This window comes from Bos grunniens, chromosome 15 (assembly GCF_055505025.1).
Source record: "Bos grunniens cultivar Pamir isolate PY7600 chromosome 15, Bosgru_T2T1.0, whole genome shotgun sequence".
Taxonomy (NCBI): domain Eukaryota; kingdom Metazoa; phylum Chordata; class Mammalia; order Artiodactyla; family Bovidae; genus Bos; species Bos grunniens.
Window position 1 is genome coordinate 39,951,071 of NC_141179.1, and position 18,122 is coordinate 39,969,192.

Consider the following 18,122-nt stretch of genomic DNA (forward strand, 5'->3'; position numbering starts at 1 on the left):
GCCCAACCCCCCTTCCCCGCCCACCAATGGAGGAGTCGCGGAGCCCGGATACCTGCCTCTTCCCTCCAGCCAATCCTAGAGCCCGAAGAGAGCCGGTCTCGGCGACCGCCCCCGGCCAATCCGCGCGCGGCTTGGCGGCCTGATAGCCAGTTGTGTGGCAGCAAGAGAGGCCGCTGACCAATGGCGAGGCGGCGAGGGCCGGTTTACCTGCTACTTTCCCTCCACCAATCGCTAGGCGCACAGAAGCACACGCCCCAAGGAGAGGACCAATCGACGCGTTTTCCCTGGATTTCCTCGCCCCTGTCCTCTCTCTTTCCCCTGGTCTCCCGTTAGCCTTGGCCACTGCGGGTCCAGACGCCGCACTCTTTGCAGTCGCTTGAGATGTCCTTCTCTAGGTTCCTGACTTGCTTCTGGGTCACGGCTCTCACTCCTCCTCCTTGCCCTTTTTTCACTCGGGGTATCCTGACTAAAGAAACATTTCCTCGTTCCCCTACCTCCAACTCCATCTAGGAAACCAGTTTTAGGAACACAGAGTGCCAGATCCTTCCCAAAACATCCTGGTTTGCCAAAGTCCAAACGAGAGAAGAAATACTTGGTATTTCTAGAAGGTTTTTCAATTCAAGTGTTCTTACGTTCTTTTCGTTCGTCCTGACCTCCAAGCATCCGATTGGAGCTGTCTTTCCTGTTCAAAAGAGAAAACTCTAGCCTGGAGCGATTCCAGTGCTTTTCCTTTCAGTGGCCGCACTACTGTGTGGCATACAACTTCCCAGTGGCTCTGTTTCTACCGTAGAAAAGCTGTCCAAGGAGTGAGACGGAAGGAAACAAATACTTGCAGAAAATAAACATTTCATAACAAGATACAACTTGAGTACTGAGAGGAGGAAGAATCTTATTTTTGCATCTCAAGCACTTAACAGAGGGCCTTTAACACAAAGAGCTCCCTACCCTTTAGATATTAAACTCCCTAAATGAAAGGACCTCGTCTTTTTTGTTGTTATACTCACCCCCTCACCTTTAGCACCTAGCTGGGAGTGAGATGGAGGGATAGGGGCAGTGCCTGATTCCTAGCATGTTTGTTGACTGGATATGGGAACAAATTGATCTAATCACTTAGCTCAATCTTGTGACCCAGACTACTCTCCAAGACACTAGATTTCTAGCCTTGTTCATTGAACACAGAAACTGCATTTTAAATATTGTAAAACGGTAGCCTGTCCTCAGTTCACTACCAGGTACATAGTGGTTGTCCAGTACATGCTTGTGGCCTGAATGGTGACCATTTGCAAGGTTAACCAACTTCATCACTAGCTTACTACTTTTCTGAAGTTTACCTGCACGTGGAATTTGATTGCTGTTTACTTTGTCTCTGCCCTGATTTCATGAGGTGACCACACTGTGTAAGTGGGATTTTAGCAACGTATTTAACAAGATATTGTGGACAAGATGAGGAACTATAAATCTAGATTCTAATGTAATTAGTTGGATAAGAAACTTGTTAAGTAACCATTACCTAAAGATGCTGATTAATGAACCCCTGTCTGCCTGAAGGAAGAGCGGAGGTATAGACATTTGTGCAGCATCTACTGTATGCTAAGCACTTTCCCTGTATCCTCCCTCTTAATCCGGACAATCCCACTTTACTAATGAGGAAACTGAAACTCAGAGTTTAACCAGCTGACCCAAGGTCATACAGTAGGTGGATCCATAGAAGCCTGACATTTAAAGCAAGATGGGGTTACAGTGCTGCCCAGGGGTGGTCATTATACATGTAGAGTATCATCTCCAACGAAGGCCTGGCAAATAAAAACCCTCTACATGCCCAGGAGAGGGACCAGGATGTAACAAGGCTGGGAACTCTGTCATAGGAGGAAGGATTAAAGGAAGCAGAAGGTTTTGCCCAGGGATACAAGATAACTGTCTTCACACATTTGAAGAGCTGTCAAATGGAAGAGAAATTGGACTTAATTTTAAGGACCCCACAAGGTCAAAGGGGGACCTATGGGTGGAAATTCTAGAATGAGTCAATTTTCTAACAACTAGAGCCTCTTCTGCCCCAATAAGTTGAGTTTCTTGTCACAGAAAGTGTCCAAGTAAGAACTGGATCCACACATTATTTAATATAATCTTCATATCACATTGGCCCCAGTGATTAATATGCTAGCTCTCCACACTTGCTAGGTAGACAACTTCTATCCAGTAACTTAAACCTCTTTTGTATCCCATATAGGAATAGTAGAAATATTAGTCACTCAGTTGTGTCCAACTCTTTGTGACCCCATGGACTACAGCCCACCAGGCTCCTCTGTCCATGGAATTTTCCAGGCAAGAATACTGGAGTGGGTAGCCATTCCCTTCTCCAGTGGATCTTCCCAACCCAGGGATTAAACCCAGGTCTCCCACATAGCAGGTATTCTTTATCATCTAAACCAGCAGAGAAGCCCCATATCTACTTCACAAGATCATTGTGAGAGATAAGTGAGATAATGGACAGAAAGCCCCTGGCTCAATGCCTGGAACGCAGTAAAGAGTCAATGTGTATTAAATTAAAATTCTATGAAATAGATATTTACTGCATCCATTTTATAGATGGTGAAAACAAAGTAGCACAATCCAAAATAATCCCCCAAACTCTGATTCAATGATCAGATCCACTAGAATTAACTGAAGTTGTTTTTTTTTTTTTTTAATACAAAATCTCAAGCCCCAATCTAGAAGATTCTGTTAAATATCTTTGGGATTGGAGATGTAGTCAAATTTGGGAATGACTGATTTAATGGAACAAGCACAGGCTCTGAAGTCAAACAGACCTGAGGTCAAATTCCAGTACTGTTGGATTGAATGGAGAAGCTAATGACAGGACCAGGAAGTTATGCAGTCTGCTGTCTTTGGAAAGAAGTTGAGAAATCCTGAGATGGACATGTTAAAATTCTTGTGGAAAGCCCAGCAGAAATGTGTTGCTATAAATGGTAGCATGACAACAATATTTACTGCAGGTTTGCAGTGAGTCCAGTACTCTTCTAAGAGCCTTATTGCATTACCTCAATTTTCACGAATTCCTATAAGGCACTTACTTCTATTATTCCCATTTTACAGATGGGGAAACTGAAGATATCAGGCTATTTAGACAGTCTGACTCCAGAGCTCACACTCTTAAGTACTTCAGTAAATTACCTCTTCCTTTTGATGATTCCTTTGGAAAACAAAGAAACTTCATACTTTAGAGACATAAGTTCAAGAGTCACCAATTCAAAGGCAGTGAGCATTTTTTTTTTAAATTTCCAAATGATTAGGGTTTCATGTAGAAGAAAGGAGAATGCACAGGAGTATGCCTTAGAGATGGGGATGTCATCTCAGACTTAGGGAATGCAAGAAACAGAAGCCTCTCAATTAACTTAGTCCAAAGAGGGAGATTTCTCTGGAGGAGAAAATGGTAGCTCATAAAATCCTAGAGTAAGAAGCACAGCATATCCTTATAGAGGATTAGAACTAGGATGTAGCAGTTAGGCGTGAAGCAGTTCCCCTTTTCTCCTCTGGGGTCATGTGGCCCCTGGACTGGTCTTTTGCTCTATCTGCCTGATGATTCTCTTTTTCTGTAGCTCTTTACTCCACCCCATTTGTACATGGTCCTTCATGGATGCTGTCAACCCCTGAGAGAGAGAGAGAAAGAAATAGGAGAGATTGTCAAAGTGGGGCATGGGCTGAGCAACAGTCCCCAAAGATGCCTACTGAAGTGAGAGAAGAATCAGAACAGGAGAAAATACAGAGTAATAACAGAAAAAGAAGGAGAAGCAAGAAAGTGAAAAGCTGGATTTGAAAAACTGGAAGAAAATCTCAACAGGTGTAGAAACAAAATAAGGGGAATTTATACTTGAGCAAAAGGTTTTGTTACAACAACAAAGAAATTTGACTGTAAAAAAAGCTGTTTTCCTGAAACTGCTTCTAGAGCCAGATCAATGTAGGATATTGGGAAAATCGAGCATAGAAAAAATCAGTGAAGACAACATGTCACCAGTGAGTACAGATCACTTTTTGAAGACGTTTGTCATTTAAGGGGAAATTAGGAAAAGAATCATCTGTCACAGCAGCTGATCCAGTTGAGAGTGGTTTATGATGATACGTGTAGGTGCACTTTGATTTTTTTAAACCAAGGTGGACATATCTGGGTGTACAAAAATGGGAACTTGAAACGATCAGGCATTGATGAGTTAACCAGTGTTTATAATAATTTCAGCTAATTTTCTTTAATGACCTTCCTTGACTCTTTTTTGAATAAGATAGCCCTAGCAGCTCAGAATGGGAAAGCAGTAATACCTTATTTGGAATGTGTCCTAGACTGTGTAATTAGGCTTTAGATTAGATCTTGTTTGCAGACATGGCCAAGATTTCAGAGATGTTGGTGATCAGATGTCAAGGGGCTTTTCCATTTGGCTGAGGGGTGTTTGCTAGAGGGAGCTAAAGCACCAGTAACCACATTGCTTCTCCAACAGAAGCCCTGAAGAACAAATAGACACTGTCTTTATAAAACTGGCATAGGTTTTGCCCTGCTTTGCTAAAGTGAGCATCACTAAAATTAATGCTCCAAATTAAAAAAAAAGAAAAAGAAAGTTTCTAGTTAGTAAAGCAACGTGAAGTGTTAAGTCAAGCCTTTTAAGTAGTACATTAACTTAAACGAGATTACAATATGCTTTTGAGAAAGAAAAGAGGGGATAGATTGGGAGGAATTTGACTTAACACATTATCAAAGCACACTGCAAAGTGTGCCGATTAGAGTAACCTGGAATTGGTTTAGAAACAAACCAAGAAGTGAAGGAAAAGGCATCCAGAAGTAGACCCAATGGACGTGAAAACTGAGTATAATTTAAAGGTGACTTTTAAATTATCAGGAAAAAAAGATGGATTTTTCAATAAATGCTACTAAAACAACTAGCTAGCCATGTTGAAACACATAAAGCTTGTTCTCTACCCTAATCTTTACAACAAAATATAACCAACCATTATTTAGGATTTGAATGTAAGAAGTGCAATCTATTAAAAAGCATTAGAAGAAAATGTGAGTAAAATTTTTAAACTTGAAAGGCCTTTCTAAGCTTTACACAAAATTCAGAGACCATAAAAATAAAGGCTGATTATATAAATGTATGTGCACACCTGTAGACCCCCATACACACCCACACACATCATGGGCAAAAGAAATGGGACAACCAGCAAACAAGCCAAGAACACACTATTAAGAATACATCAGGACTTCCCTGGTGGCATGGTGGATAAGAATCTGTCTGCCAATGCAGGCGACATGGGTTCGATCCCTGGCCTGGGAAGCTTCCACATGCTGAGGAGCAACTAAGCCCATGCACCACAACTGCTGAGCCTACATTTTAGAGCCCACGGGTTACATCTACTGAGTCTGTGTGCCGAAATCACAGAAGCCCAAGTGCCTAGAGCCTGTGTTCCACAGCAAGAGCAGCCACAGCGATGAGAAGCCCATGCACCACAACTAGAAAGCAGCCCCTGATTGCTGGGGACTACAGAGAGCCCGCACAAAGCAACAAGACTCAGCGCGGCCAACAGCAAATAAATAAATAATGCACCGTACATATTCCAGTTAAAAGGTCAGAAGTTAGGACAGTGAGTCGTAAGTGATACTTCTGGGGGTATTATTTAAACCTGTCATTTGTAATAGAAAAAATACTCTTTTTAAAGCATTATTGCTTATAAAGCTGTCATTTTTTTGGCTCGCCCTCTCTTTTTGTTTCTTTAAAAGTCAGTAATCTCCTTAGAATGCGTGTATGTGTATAACTGAATCACTTTGCTATACAGTGGAGATTGGCTCAACGTTGTAAATCAACTATACTTCAATGAAAAAAATGTGGGAAAAAAAATAATCACCAAGCACTATCCCAGGCAACAAAGCCTATTTGGATTCTCCGCAGTAACTCTGGGTCCTTTACTCCATTCATAGGAAAGCTACTGATTCTAAACCTGCCTAAGGAAAAGTTTCATTTTGCACACAGATGTGTGTGCATTAAATGAATGATTGCCACTCAAATCTTTCCTTTCTCTTTACAATTAAAAAACAAAGAAAGAAACAAGAACAAAGATAAAGAATATCCATTGCTTTTCTCCCCCTGATTATAAAACTAATACGTTTTTGTGACAAAAAAATTAATAAACATTAAGAAGAAAAAAATGTATAATCTCACTAAGCATATATAACCCCCATTAAAATATTGATGTATTTTCCTTGTTGAGTTTTCTTTATAACTATGTTATATTATAATCTAACTTTTATCACACTGAAATTTTGTTTGGTATCCTTCTTTTTAAAATTAACCTGTTGTGGGACTTCCCTGGCAGTCCAGTGGTTAAGACTCGCACTTCCAATATAGGGGGAGCTGGTTCCATCCCTGGTCAGGGAACTAAGATCCCACAAGCCTCATGGTGCGGCCAAAAACATTAAAAAATAAAAGGAACCTATTGTGAACATTCAGCCATGTCATTAAGCCTTATTCTACAACATGACACCTAATGGCTACGGGCTATTTCATGGTATGGAGTCACCATACACCAACAGGCAAAACCGTCACATTGTCCCCAATTTCTTCTATTATTAATAGTTTTTGTAGAGTATAGGTTTATGGAATGGGCCCACAGCTTCCCTACCCTACATCATTACCCCACGGGGTTCAAAGAATCAGTTGGTATAGACAATGAGCACCACATATATTTTCTTGTCAGGTTTTGGGTTTTTTCTTTTCCCCTCCTGTGACTATTTCTCTCTCTGTCATAAGTCTTATGTTAAAGATACAAGAAAATTTATATACAGTCCAATTAAAACAGGAAATGATGATAGCTTGATAAGAAGTCTTTGGAAAATTTATTACCCCAATCCTATGTTTCAAAGGGCACTCCAGCTATCAAAAGGATTGATTGACAATAAAACATACTGTAAATAAAGATATTCAAATCTTGAATATCAATAGAGTCATTTAGTTTCAGTTGTATTATTATTTTTGCCCCCATGCTGAGTCTTTTTCTTTATCTGCTGCCAAATCGTTTCTTTGTGCATTTGTACATCTGCCAGAGGGAGGCAAGGAAATATGGAAATAAAAATGATGTTATTTCTTAGACTTTGAGAGATTGGATAGGAGACAAAAGTTGAAAGTTATCAGCAAAACAAGGTTGTACACTGACTTCTCTGCTTGTAAATTTCCCTCACTCTCGGTGCCTCTGTTCATGCTAAGCTGGCTCATGCCTGCTGCTCCAGTTTGAAGGTCACTTCCTCGGGAAAGCCTTCTCTGACCTCCAAGGAATAAAAAGCACCCCCTGTGCTTCCTCTCTCAAAACATTAGTGCACTTGTGATGTCTTGTCTTCCCATAAACTCTGTGAGGCAGATACCACACCTCTGTGGTTCTCTCCTATCTCCCACAGTTATCAAAATAGTACCTTCACAAAATTAAATATTGTTTGGATGAGTAAATAAAAAACAATGAAGAGACGTGAAAGAGTACTGCTCTTCCTCCACGGGTATACAACACCTCCTCCCACAGAAACACGTGGGATTCAATTGTTCCCTTCAATTCCTCCCTCATCCAAAAACTCCCCAGACCACCCTCCTCATTTCTCCCAATCTCATCACTTTCCAGGCCTCTTCCCTTCTTGGCTTTTCTTCAAATACTTTTTACTATCTGACGTTTTGTTATGTATTCATTTATATATTGCATGCTACCTCAATGATATGTGAGAGAAGGGGTATTTTTACTGCTGTGGCTCCCACACTTAAAAGAAACTCTAGCATATAGTAGGTGTATAAATATCAGTTGAATGAGTGAATGAATGAATGAGATTCCAGAGAGCAGAGCAATCGGGCCGTTTTGCTTTTAGCGTGGTTATATCAGACTTCAGCAAAATCCACTGCATTATAAACAAATAAATTATCTTTAATTTTCCCTTTAATCATTTGCGTTGTTCCTATTATTTGTCATTTTCAGATGTGCCACTATCAAATTTTTATGGTTTATTACCTAAGAGTGAGTTGACAATATGTTCTCATAAAGTATTTCATTGGATATAAATAGAAACAAACAACAAGCTTTTCCAAAAGCTATAGTAGAAACAGGTTTTTTGGGGGGAGGGGTTTGCTTTGGAGTTTTATGGTCAGAGAGTCTGACAATAAGGAGTAAGAAGTTTGATTCACCTTTGAGAAAAATAATTTGTTTTATCAACTGGTTATGATATTATGTCATCCTTTAATATGTTAAATAAAATATTAGAGCAGAACTATACAGAAAAAGTCAAAGAAAAATATAAAATAATGCCACATCCAAAATAAAACCCCATCATATAGAGTGAATAAAAGTTAGTAAAGTTATGTATACATATGGACAAAGTTGTAAATATTCATAGAGATAAATCTAATTTTATTGCAGAGGCTATGGGTAAATTTTCTGCAAAGTTGTTTATAATAATCAAAATAATTTTAATATGAAACTAGGAGAGCCAAGTGCCCCAGAACACTTTATGTGTTCTCTGGCACCACTTCATGTTATTCTGGTTTTGTCTCCTTAGTTAAAGTCACCAGTTATCCACCTTCAAATTGGACAGCCTTTGAGATAACTTGCCGTACTGGGCTGGGATCCCTGGAAAATTCCAAGGTGCTCTGCTCCTTGGCCTTGAAACCCCTTTTTGTCTCAACGTAAATTAGCTGAGAAATACCAAGAGCCGCGTTGTGAATTTCTAGTTCCAAGATGAATTCAAAACAACTTAAACAGTGTACTAGTAGTGCTTAGTGCTGTTTTTATTTTCAGATATTCTCCAACTTAAAGCCCTGCTTCTGGGGAAGACACTTTGCTGCCCAAGAACATTCGGAGCTAAGGAACCACCACAGTGTAATAACAGAACCCCGTATCCCACACCATGTCACTGCCTTAACTGGGGGTCCCAGTATGGACCCAGATGAGGGAAGTATATTTTTTTCTCACTGACTTCCTGCTTCTTGGGAACAGCAGGTTTGAGAAAATGAAGGTGATTAGGTGACTAGATTGCTAGGTGTTCTCATATGATCCCTGCCTCTTTTACTCCTCTATCCTCTTCTCCCGTCACAGAATGCCATATTGGCACCTTGGATGGTTGGCCTCAAATCCTGGTTCATTACAGTGTTTATGAGTTAACCTTTCCAAGTAGGTGAGGCTTAAATAGTTGGCAACCTCCCCCTTTTTTTTCTTTCCACCTACCAAATGGAAATTCAGTGTTAAAATAAAAACTTCAAAGTCTTCCTCCCAATAAAGCTTTAATGTAAGAAAAAGTAGACTTTCATTTTATTGTAGACAGGAAAGTAGTATTTATTGGTGGATGGGAGTAAGCAGGGGATGGCATCAAGGCTTTTATGAATGCAGGGCACAACTGGGGATGTATTTGACCCTACAGCTCTCCATCTGGCATAAGCTACTTTTCTGCCCCCAAGTTTTCAAATTCATCCACGTTAAACTTAGTAAAACCACACTTCTTGGAAATGTGGATTTCTGGCAGCCAGGGAACTTGAACTTGGCCTGCACAGGGCCTCAGTCACCTGCTCCTTGTTCTGCAACTTGGTGCCAATGGACATTACGACTCTGCCAATGTGGACCCTGGCCACTGTGCCCTGGAGCTTTCCAAATGTACTGCGCATATCTGTCTGGAGCCTAGACTAGGGACAGCATGCCAGACATGAATATCTACTGGAAAGGGCTGTCTCCAAGGTTCCTTAGGGCAACTCATACAAGCAATAGGCTGCTTGCATTACACTATTGTATACACACTACATACTGTCTGCAGCCATTGCATACCAGGCCCCCATGGGGTAAAGAGGCAACCTACCTTTTAAAATCACATTCCCACCAGCATCCCTGCCTAGTCCTAGGAACTAAGGATATATCTAATAAACAACAATTTTGCTATACTAGAAAAAAAGAATATGTTAAGACTTTCAGTCTACTTAATACTTCAGACCAGGTTTTGGGCATCCAGCTGTCTTCATTTGCAAGGCATGACATATTTTCATATTCCACAAATGGGGCTATTGAACAATGATGAATGAATGAAATACAATGCAACTATTTTTAGTATAATAATTGTAATTAAAAGGCAGTGGAATGATAATCTTGCCCAAGCATGTCTGAGATCTCCTTTCCGTTTTCTCAAAACAATACTTTCCAGGTCTGACTGCAGAGACTTGTTGCTTGTTTCCCTTCTGGTGAAGAATAGGTAACACGACATTCTTTCTAAACCAAGCAAAATTGTGGTTTTTGGCTAGACACAATCCTCTTTTCTCCGTTTCTCCATTTGCGCATTCTGGGGGATTAAATTTTCTTTCCATACATAGTGATAAATTACCATAAGCCAAATTAGTTTCTTAGGAAAGTAACCCTATTATCTACCTATAGCTTTTTTTCCTTAGCTTGAGATGATTTGTTTTGATTATTTAAGAAGCAGAAAGCACACATAATAATAATAACACTTCCATAGTGGGTATCATATGCCAAGTGTTATTCTAAACACTTTCTGTATAGTGACTCAACCCAACACATTCCACAAAACAACTCTAGAGGTGACATTTTAAAAAATTTTATTTATTTGGCTGTGTCAGATCTTCATTGCATCATGCAGGATTTTTCCTTGTGGGCAGGGATTCTCTATTTGCTGCACATGGGCTCTCTAGTTGTGGCACCCGGGCTCAGCATGTAGGCATGTGGAATTTTACTTCCCAACCAGGGATAGGAACCCACATCCCTTGCATTGCAAATTCCTCACCACTGGGCCACCAGGGAAGTCCCTTTTTCTCATTTTATAAAATCAGGAAATTGATGCATGGAGAGTTAAGTCCTAGGTTTCTAGCAGGTCAGTGGTGGAGCCAGAACACAAAACTGGTATTTGGCTTGAGAATCTCTGCTCCCAATCCATGTGCTGTCCTCACAGCAGCAACCCAGGAATCTGAGCATTATCCTCATTTTATGGGTGAGGCCACTGAGGCCAGGATGGGTGAAGTTACTTGCCCAACATTGCAAAACTGGTAAGCAGCTGACCTAGGATTCAACCTGGGCTCAAGCCTCTTTGGTTCCAATGTCTGTGTTCTTTCCATCCCTTGAATTGCACTACCTAGGCTGCAGTCCATGGGGTCATGAAGAGTCAGACACGACTGAGCAACTTCATTTTCACTTTTCACTTTCATGCATTGGAGAAGGAACTGGCAACCCACTCCAGTGTTCTTGCCTGGGGAATCCCAGGGACGGGGGAGCCTGGTGGGCTGCTGTCTATGGGGTCACAGAGTTGGACACGACTGAAGCAGCTTAGCAGCAGCAGTACCTTTTGGGCTTTCCTGCTGGCTCAGACACTAAAGAATCTGCCTACAATATAGGAGACCTGGGTTTGATCCCTGGGTCAGGGAAGATCTCCTGGAGAAGGGCACAGCAGCCCACTCCAGTATTCTTGCCTGGAGAATTCTGTGGACAGAGGAGGCTGGTAGGCTATAGTCCATAGGGTCACAAAGAGTTGGACACAACTGAGTGAATAACACTTCACTTTCACAGTGCTTTTTATTCCTACTGTCCTTTTAAGTATATCTGGCTTAACTAGATTTGTGTGGACTAGGGTGAAAATCTAGCCATTGTAAAGAACTTTTTCCCTATTAGAAAGTAATTTCAGACTTCCAAAAGCTCACCTTATAATTGACTACCTGCAATTCATTACATCTGAAAATTATGGATTGAGATTAGGAAATAAAATTCTAAAACATTAGGTGCCACACGCAGTCTTTTGAAAAGTTAGACAAACATTCCATTTTGTTTCTTAATCTACAAAGGGTCTATCAAGTTGGTTGCACGAGAAAAATACATTTTCTCTAAAACAAAACAATGAATAGAAAAACAAAAAATATATAAGTAGTACTTTTTTTTCTTGATTAGTTACTATTATGCTTCTAGATTGCTTATTCTCTGCAAAGCAAGCAATAAGAGGCCATTAACTGCAAAGCAAAAAGTTCTCTCTTTTTAAGCTTCCCTCTCCAAGTTCCTATTTGCAAAAAAGTCCTTGGTGCACATTCAAACACACTGAGGGGAGTACAGTAGATGAGCTTGCCTGAATCTTAAGATAAAAGCTCCCTGGAAAAAAGGAGTCAAAACTGACTGTCATAGAACCCCCATCATTTATATTTTCTTGTAAATATGAAGACCCAAAGGGCCTAATGTATGTTTTTATTTCTATTTCAGCAAATTTTAAGCTGAAGTGTGACTTCCATGTTCAGCATTTATTAGGCTTTTGCTGTGCTTTGAAATTTGCTGTCATCTGTTTCCTGTGTATTATTGTTTTTGAGACCGGCTCAGCCAATCAGAGTCCTACTGCTTGCTCTCTCCTGCCTTGGTATGCAGAACCTGATTTATTGAACAGTATTCTTCTTCTCACAAGGTGCAGCCCATTTTTAAATATTTATCCTTTAAAGCAGCAACAACTTGTTTGAAAGAATAGGCTTGGTAATCCATTGGTAAATGAAATGTCCTTGGAAGGAAATACTAAAATGCGTTATGTGTATATTTGAACATTTGCTTCACAGAACGTAGAGGAAAAAATTGTAGGACTTTAGATTTAAGAATTCCTGGTACTTTGTGTTAAAATCATTTTGAATCTGGTAGATATATCATGTGTGCATGCTTAGCCATGTCCGACTCTTTGTCGACCCTATGCACACTATAGCCTGCCAGGCTCCTCTGTCCATGGAATTTTCCAGGCAAGAATACTGGAGTGGGTAGCCATTTTCTTCTCTAGGGGATTTTCCCAACCCAGGGATCGACGCTGCGTCTCCTAACTGGACTTGTCAAATGGTTTTTCCTTAGTCTTCAGTCTCCTGGACTTGAGAGTAACACAAATGGACAGAGTTTAATGTTAGAAAAATAATTATCACAGTTAATTTGACATATATTAAGTGATAAGTAAAACAGTATTTTGCTGCTTAGTAATTGGAAATAAATAGAGATTTTAAGCAAATATTGTAAATGACTTTAATTGACAGTGGTAGTTTTACCCAGATCAATCAAGTTTGATTTTTCAATTGTTCTTTTTGCTTTATTTTATCAAATACTGAATTTTATTTTATTTAATATTTTCTATGTGCAAACACCATGCTAAACATTTTATGCATATTATTTCACTTAATCCTCACATGCTAACATTATTGCCTTTATTTTACCAGTGTTAAAACAGAGACTCGGAATGATCGATTTATCCCAGATGATGTGGCTAATGATGGAGCAAAGATCTGAGCCCATCTTTGTGAGACATGAGAGTACCTGCTCCCAGTTCTCAGTATCTACACACAATATTAATTGTGATAGTTTTTTTCCTGGCACCACATTCATTTTAATAACTCTTTTAAACACATCCATTTATCCAGTTGGTCTGGCAGACAATAAATATTTAAGTGCTAAGTGAGATAGCAAAACAAGACACAGTCCCACCTATCTAGGAATTTATGGTCTTGTAGGGAATATGGGTCAATAAAAAATTCATAGTCCTATAAGACAGTTATCATAATAGAGAGATGGATTAAGTGCTATGAGAGTGAGGAATGGCCAAAATCTGCCTGGGGAAATGAGAAAGCTGTCAGAAAACAGCCTTGATTTGAAGATCGATTTGAAGGACACGGAGAGGTTTGTGGGCAGAGAAGAGGTGGACTGGGGTCCAAGGCAGCTTGGCTCCAAAAGCTGGGAGCTGTGTTTTCCATGCTTTCAGATTCTTCTGGAATGTGTGCACTTACCTGGAATACTAGCCAGCTTGTTCATCAAGGAGAACAACATATCTTAGGGATAAGAGGTATCCAGTTCTTCTGGCTTAATGCTCTATTAATCCTCTGTTTTCCTTCCTCTCTAATATCTTATTCCAGTGGTTCTCAAAGAGGCTTGTTACGCCACCAGCAGCAGCAGCATCACCTGGGAACTTGATTGAAATGTAAATTCCTAGACTCCACTCCAGGTTTATGGAATCAGAACCTCTGCAAGTGGAGCCCAACAGGGCTTTTCTTTTTTTAACTTTTTATTTTATATTGGAGTATACCCGATTAATAATGTTTATAGTGATATAGTGAAGTTGCTCAGTCGTGTCCGACTCTTTGCGACCCCATGGACTGTAGCCTACCAGGCTCCTCTGTCTATGGGATTTTCCAGGCAGTAGTCCTGGAGTGGATTGCCATTTCCTTCTCCAGGGGATCTTCCCAACCCAGGGATCGAACCCAGGTCTCCCGCATTGTAGACAGACGCTTTACCATCTGAGCCACCAGGGAAGTCTTAACAATGTTTAGATTGTTTCAGATGCACAGCAGCGACTCAGCCATCCATACCCTTATATCCATTCTCCCCCAAGCTCTCCTGCCATCAGTGGTTTAATGAGCCCTCCAGGTGATTCTCATAGGTGCTGCAGTTTTATATGTCTTCTCCTCTGTGTGTACTTTAGCACAGTAAAGCTGATTTCCCTAACAAACTCTGAAGTGTGGTGCCTCTGTTTTGTTCACCCCTGTACATCCATCACCCAGGCCAGCGCTGGAACCATAGTAGATATTCAATAAATGTTTGTGGAAAAAATGGATGAATAATTTAAAAATGAATCCCACAACTCCCAATGTCCTTAGAAGAGCTAACTTAATTGTACCACAATCTCAACGTCTGGTGAGAATGAGCAAGGGCAGAAAGTGAGAGGCCTTGGGAAGGAAAGAGAATTCACATCTGCCCAGGGAGGGACTTTTTCAGCTGCTCTCTAATATCCTCACAACAACCCTGGGAGGCAGGTGTCGTCCTCACCCAACAGATGAGAAAGCTGTGGCTCAGAGAGGAACTGTTCCCAGAGTCACAGATGCTGATGGTGACACAAACCCAGGGTCCTCTTGTTCCAGAGACCTTACCCTTGTGTTCTCTCTGTGGCACCTCTAATGACCACTAGCAACCCGTGAGGGGACAAATGGAAACAGAAAGCCCCGAAGGGAAAGACAAACTTCATTAACCACAATATTGCTGGTCATCATCACTGTCACCTCCACATTGTTCAAGCCACAGAGCTAAGCAGAGTCTTTCCCTATCAGCAGTGTGTTCTTAGACACGTTATACTGTAGTTGGTCTCTTCTTCAGAAGCCTCCTTCTCACCCTTGGCCCTGATGTCACACCCTGGAGACATCAATTTGCTGATCTGTCCACATCTGGGCTGGCTGAGATTTCCCAGGCTGGGTCAAATTAGGCTTCTGGCGCCACTCCTGATGCTGCTTTTCATGAATTCCTTTACATTTCGGTTTTGCAATCACATTACCCCTGGAACCTAAAGATTTGGGTTCCCAGAAGTGGTGTCTCTTGTTTTCTTCCTTCTCTACCCTTCAAAGGTTTCTTCCATTCTGTGAGATTTGCTGATATTTTCATGACTCTCCAACTGGCAACTCCAGCCAGGGCCCCGAGTCTCACTATAACATCCATCTACCTGCTGGATGTTTCACTTAGGTATCCTGCCTTCAGTTTAAATGCACCATATTTGACCCTAACCCTGAACTTGTCAATTTATCCTCCAACTTTAATCTCTCTCCCGAATTATTACTGTTTTTGCCATAGGCACCACCTTCTCCCAGTCATCAGGCTTTTAAAACCTACCCATTTGAGTTCTTAGCCTTTCCCTTCCATTATGGTTTCTTCTCCATCTCTCTTCCTTCCTTCTTCTCCCTTTCTTCCCTCCTCCCCTTTCTCTCCTATACCTCTTTCCACAAATATCTATCAAGTACTTACAATGTGCTAACCCAAGCGTTGTCTTTGCCTTTCTGAAGCCTACATTCCAGAAAAGAGAAAAAACCAACAAGCAAGAAAATAAATACTGTAGTTTGTGATATGTACAATGAAATAAATACACAGGAGGCTAGGTAGAGAATAGGGGGAAGGGTGTCCAGGAAGAGTCTCTTTTGTTTAAGCTGAGACCTTGAGGAACAGTGAACAGGGAGGCTGGGTAAGGCCACTGCTGATGCAAGGCCCTGTTGGGAGCCAGAGCTTAATGAACTGGCGGGAGAGTGGAGGAGCCAGGACAGTGGGTGGGGGCAGGTCATGGGGGAGCAAGAGAATAAGAAGGAGTATGACTTCATTCAAAGGGAGCCTTCAGAGAGATTCACAAGCCAAGTGGCCTAATCTAACTTACACTTAGAGGAAGTGTGGAATGGGTTGCAGTCTTTTGAGCTGCTCTCTGGAGGAAAGAGTTGGAGAAATACAGAAACCTGGGAACTGACTTTTATCTTTCAGTGTCTTCCGAATAGAATGCCATTCTAATTAGGACTGATACTCTCCCTTCCATCAAAAGGATGAGAGTTACATTCTGCACCACTCAATAGTTATGTTTCAGAGAGAGAGGTTCTTGGGCATTGATAATAGGCCACATCAGCAACAATAATAGAAAAGCTTACTGAATGTTACCATGTGCCTGTGATATGAATATTTACACACATGTTTTAATGTTTGATGCTATAAGGAGTATATGATTATCTTCATTTCACAGATAAGGACAGAGAGGTTAATTAATTTTCCCAAAGTCACACAGCTGCCAAGGCAAAAAAGAATAAAGAGACCATTTCCAAATAAACATGGTCAGTCTTTGTTTGTTTCTTGCTGTTTTCCACACTCACTGTAGAAAATTCAAATTGTACAAAACTATGCAAAATACAAAGCTGCTGCTGCTGCTAAGTCGCTTCAGTTGTGTCCGACTCTGTGCGACCCCATAGACGGCAGCCCAGCAGGCTGCCCCGTCCCTGGGATTCTCCAGGCAAGAACACTGGAGTGGGTTGCCAGTTCCTCCTCCAATGCATGAAAGTGAAAAGTGAAAGTGAAGTCGCTCAGACATGTCTGATTCTTCAAGACCCCATGGACTGCAGCCTTCCAGGCTCCTCTGTCCATGGGATTTTCCAGGCAAGAGTACTGGAGTGGGGTGCCATTGCCTTCTCCGAATACAAAGTTAGGGTTCCCTATAATCCAGCCTCTAAGGTATGAGGTGGGTCTATCACCAAGGTTTTGCCCCAGCAGTGCTAATCCTTTATGTTGGCAATGCTGAGAAGCTCTCCAATATAAACCCCAGGTCTTCGGAAGTGGCTCTTTCTCTCTCAAGCTGGTTTAGAAACCAAGGGACATAGATCCACTTTCTTACCATCTCTGCTGCAGGAAGTGGACGCCAAACTGTTCTGGTTCCAGAAGGAACCACACCCATTTGGGGTGAAAGAACTTCAGCGAGTTTACATCACTGCTTAGAAGGACAGGCCAAAAACAGCAGAGGAGGACAATGAGCGATTCCCTACACCAAAACCCAACAAGAAGAATTCAGAGGTGAAATCGAGTTGTTTACTTCTCCACATTTTCACGTCTCATTAAGAGAGATCATTTAGGTTTCCTTTGTAACAACAACTATAACTTCAGCAGGAAAATTAATCACAACAAAATGATATTCTGGTGTCATTTATAATTCCAGTAAAAGCCTGGAGGTGTTCACATTTCTAAACCCTACGGAATAAAAGGCGGTTTTCCAAGCAGGGGTAGGCCACACTAATTGTTGAAGAGGAAAAGTAATTAGCATCCTATGTGAATTATCTTGTCTTTTTTTAGGACCGGAAATCAAATGGGAAGGGTTCCCTCCTGTTCCAAGTGAGTTCCAGAAGAATTACTCATGCTCCTTAACCTATGAGTCACACAGGAGTCTAGGAGAGCGTTTCCAAAACAGGCCGACAATAAGATAAACAGAGCAATTGATATGTGACAGTCTGGAGGGGCAGGACTGCAACTGACCAAAGCAAGTGAGAGTCCAGAGCAAGAGGACAGTCAGCCTAGGATGCCTGAGCTTCCCTGGAGAATCTGTGGACAACCAGACCTCGGCGAACCAACTCAGAGCATTTCCTGAAAATGAACATCCACCTGGAGGTTTGCTTTTGGATCCTTTTTTCAATTTCATTGACTCAGTATCATGGAATTATAGCATCTTTCCCCCTACATGACTCCAGGGGCTGACTGCCACCGCGCTGCACTGCTGGCTCTCCAAAGGCTTTGGCTATCAGTGCGTTTTGACATCTCACAGCACAAGATATTAATCATTTTGGGACTCT

The 18,122-nt window shown here is 41.2% G+C and overlaps 1 pseudogene; it reads right to left on the reverse strand.

Moving 5' to 3' along the window:
- Window positions 1–9,722: 9,722 nt before the first annotated feature.
- On the reverse strand, window positions 9,723–9,868 carry LOC147357715 (small nucleolar RNA SNORA70; annotated as a pseudogene).
- Between the last annotated feature and the right edge of the window lie 8,254 nt (window positions 9,869–18,122).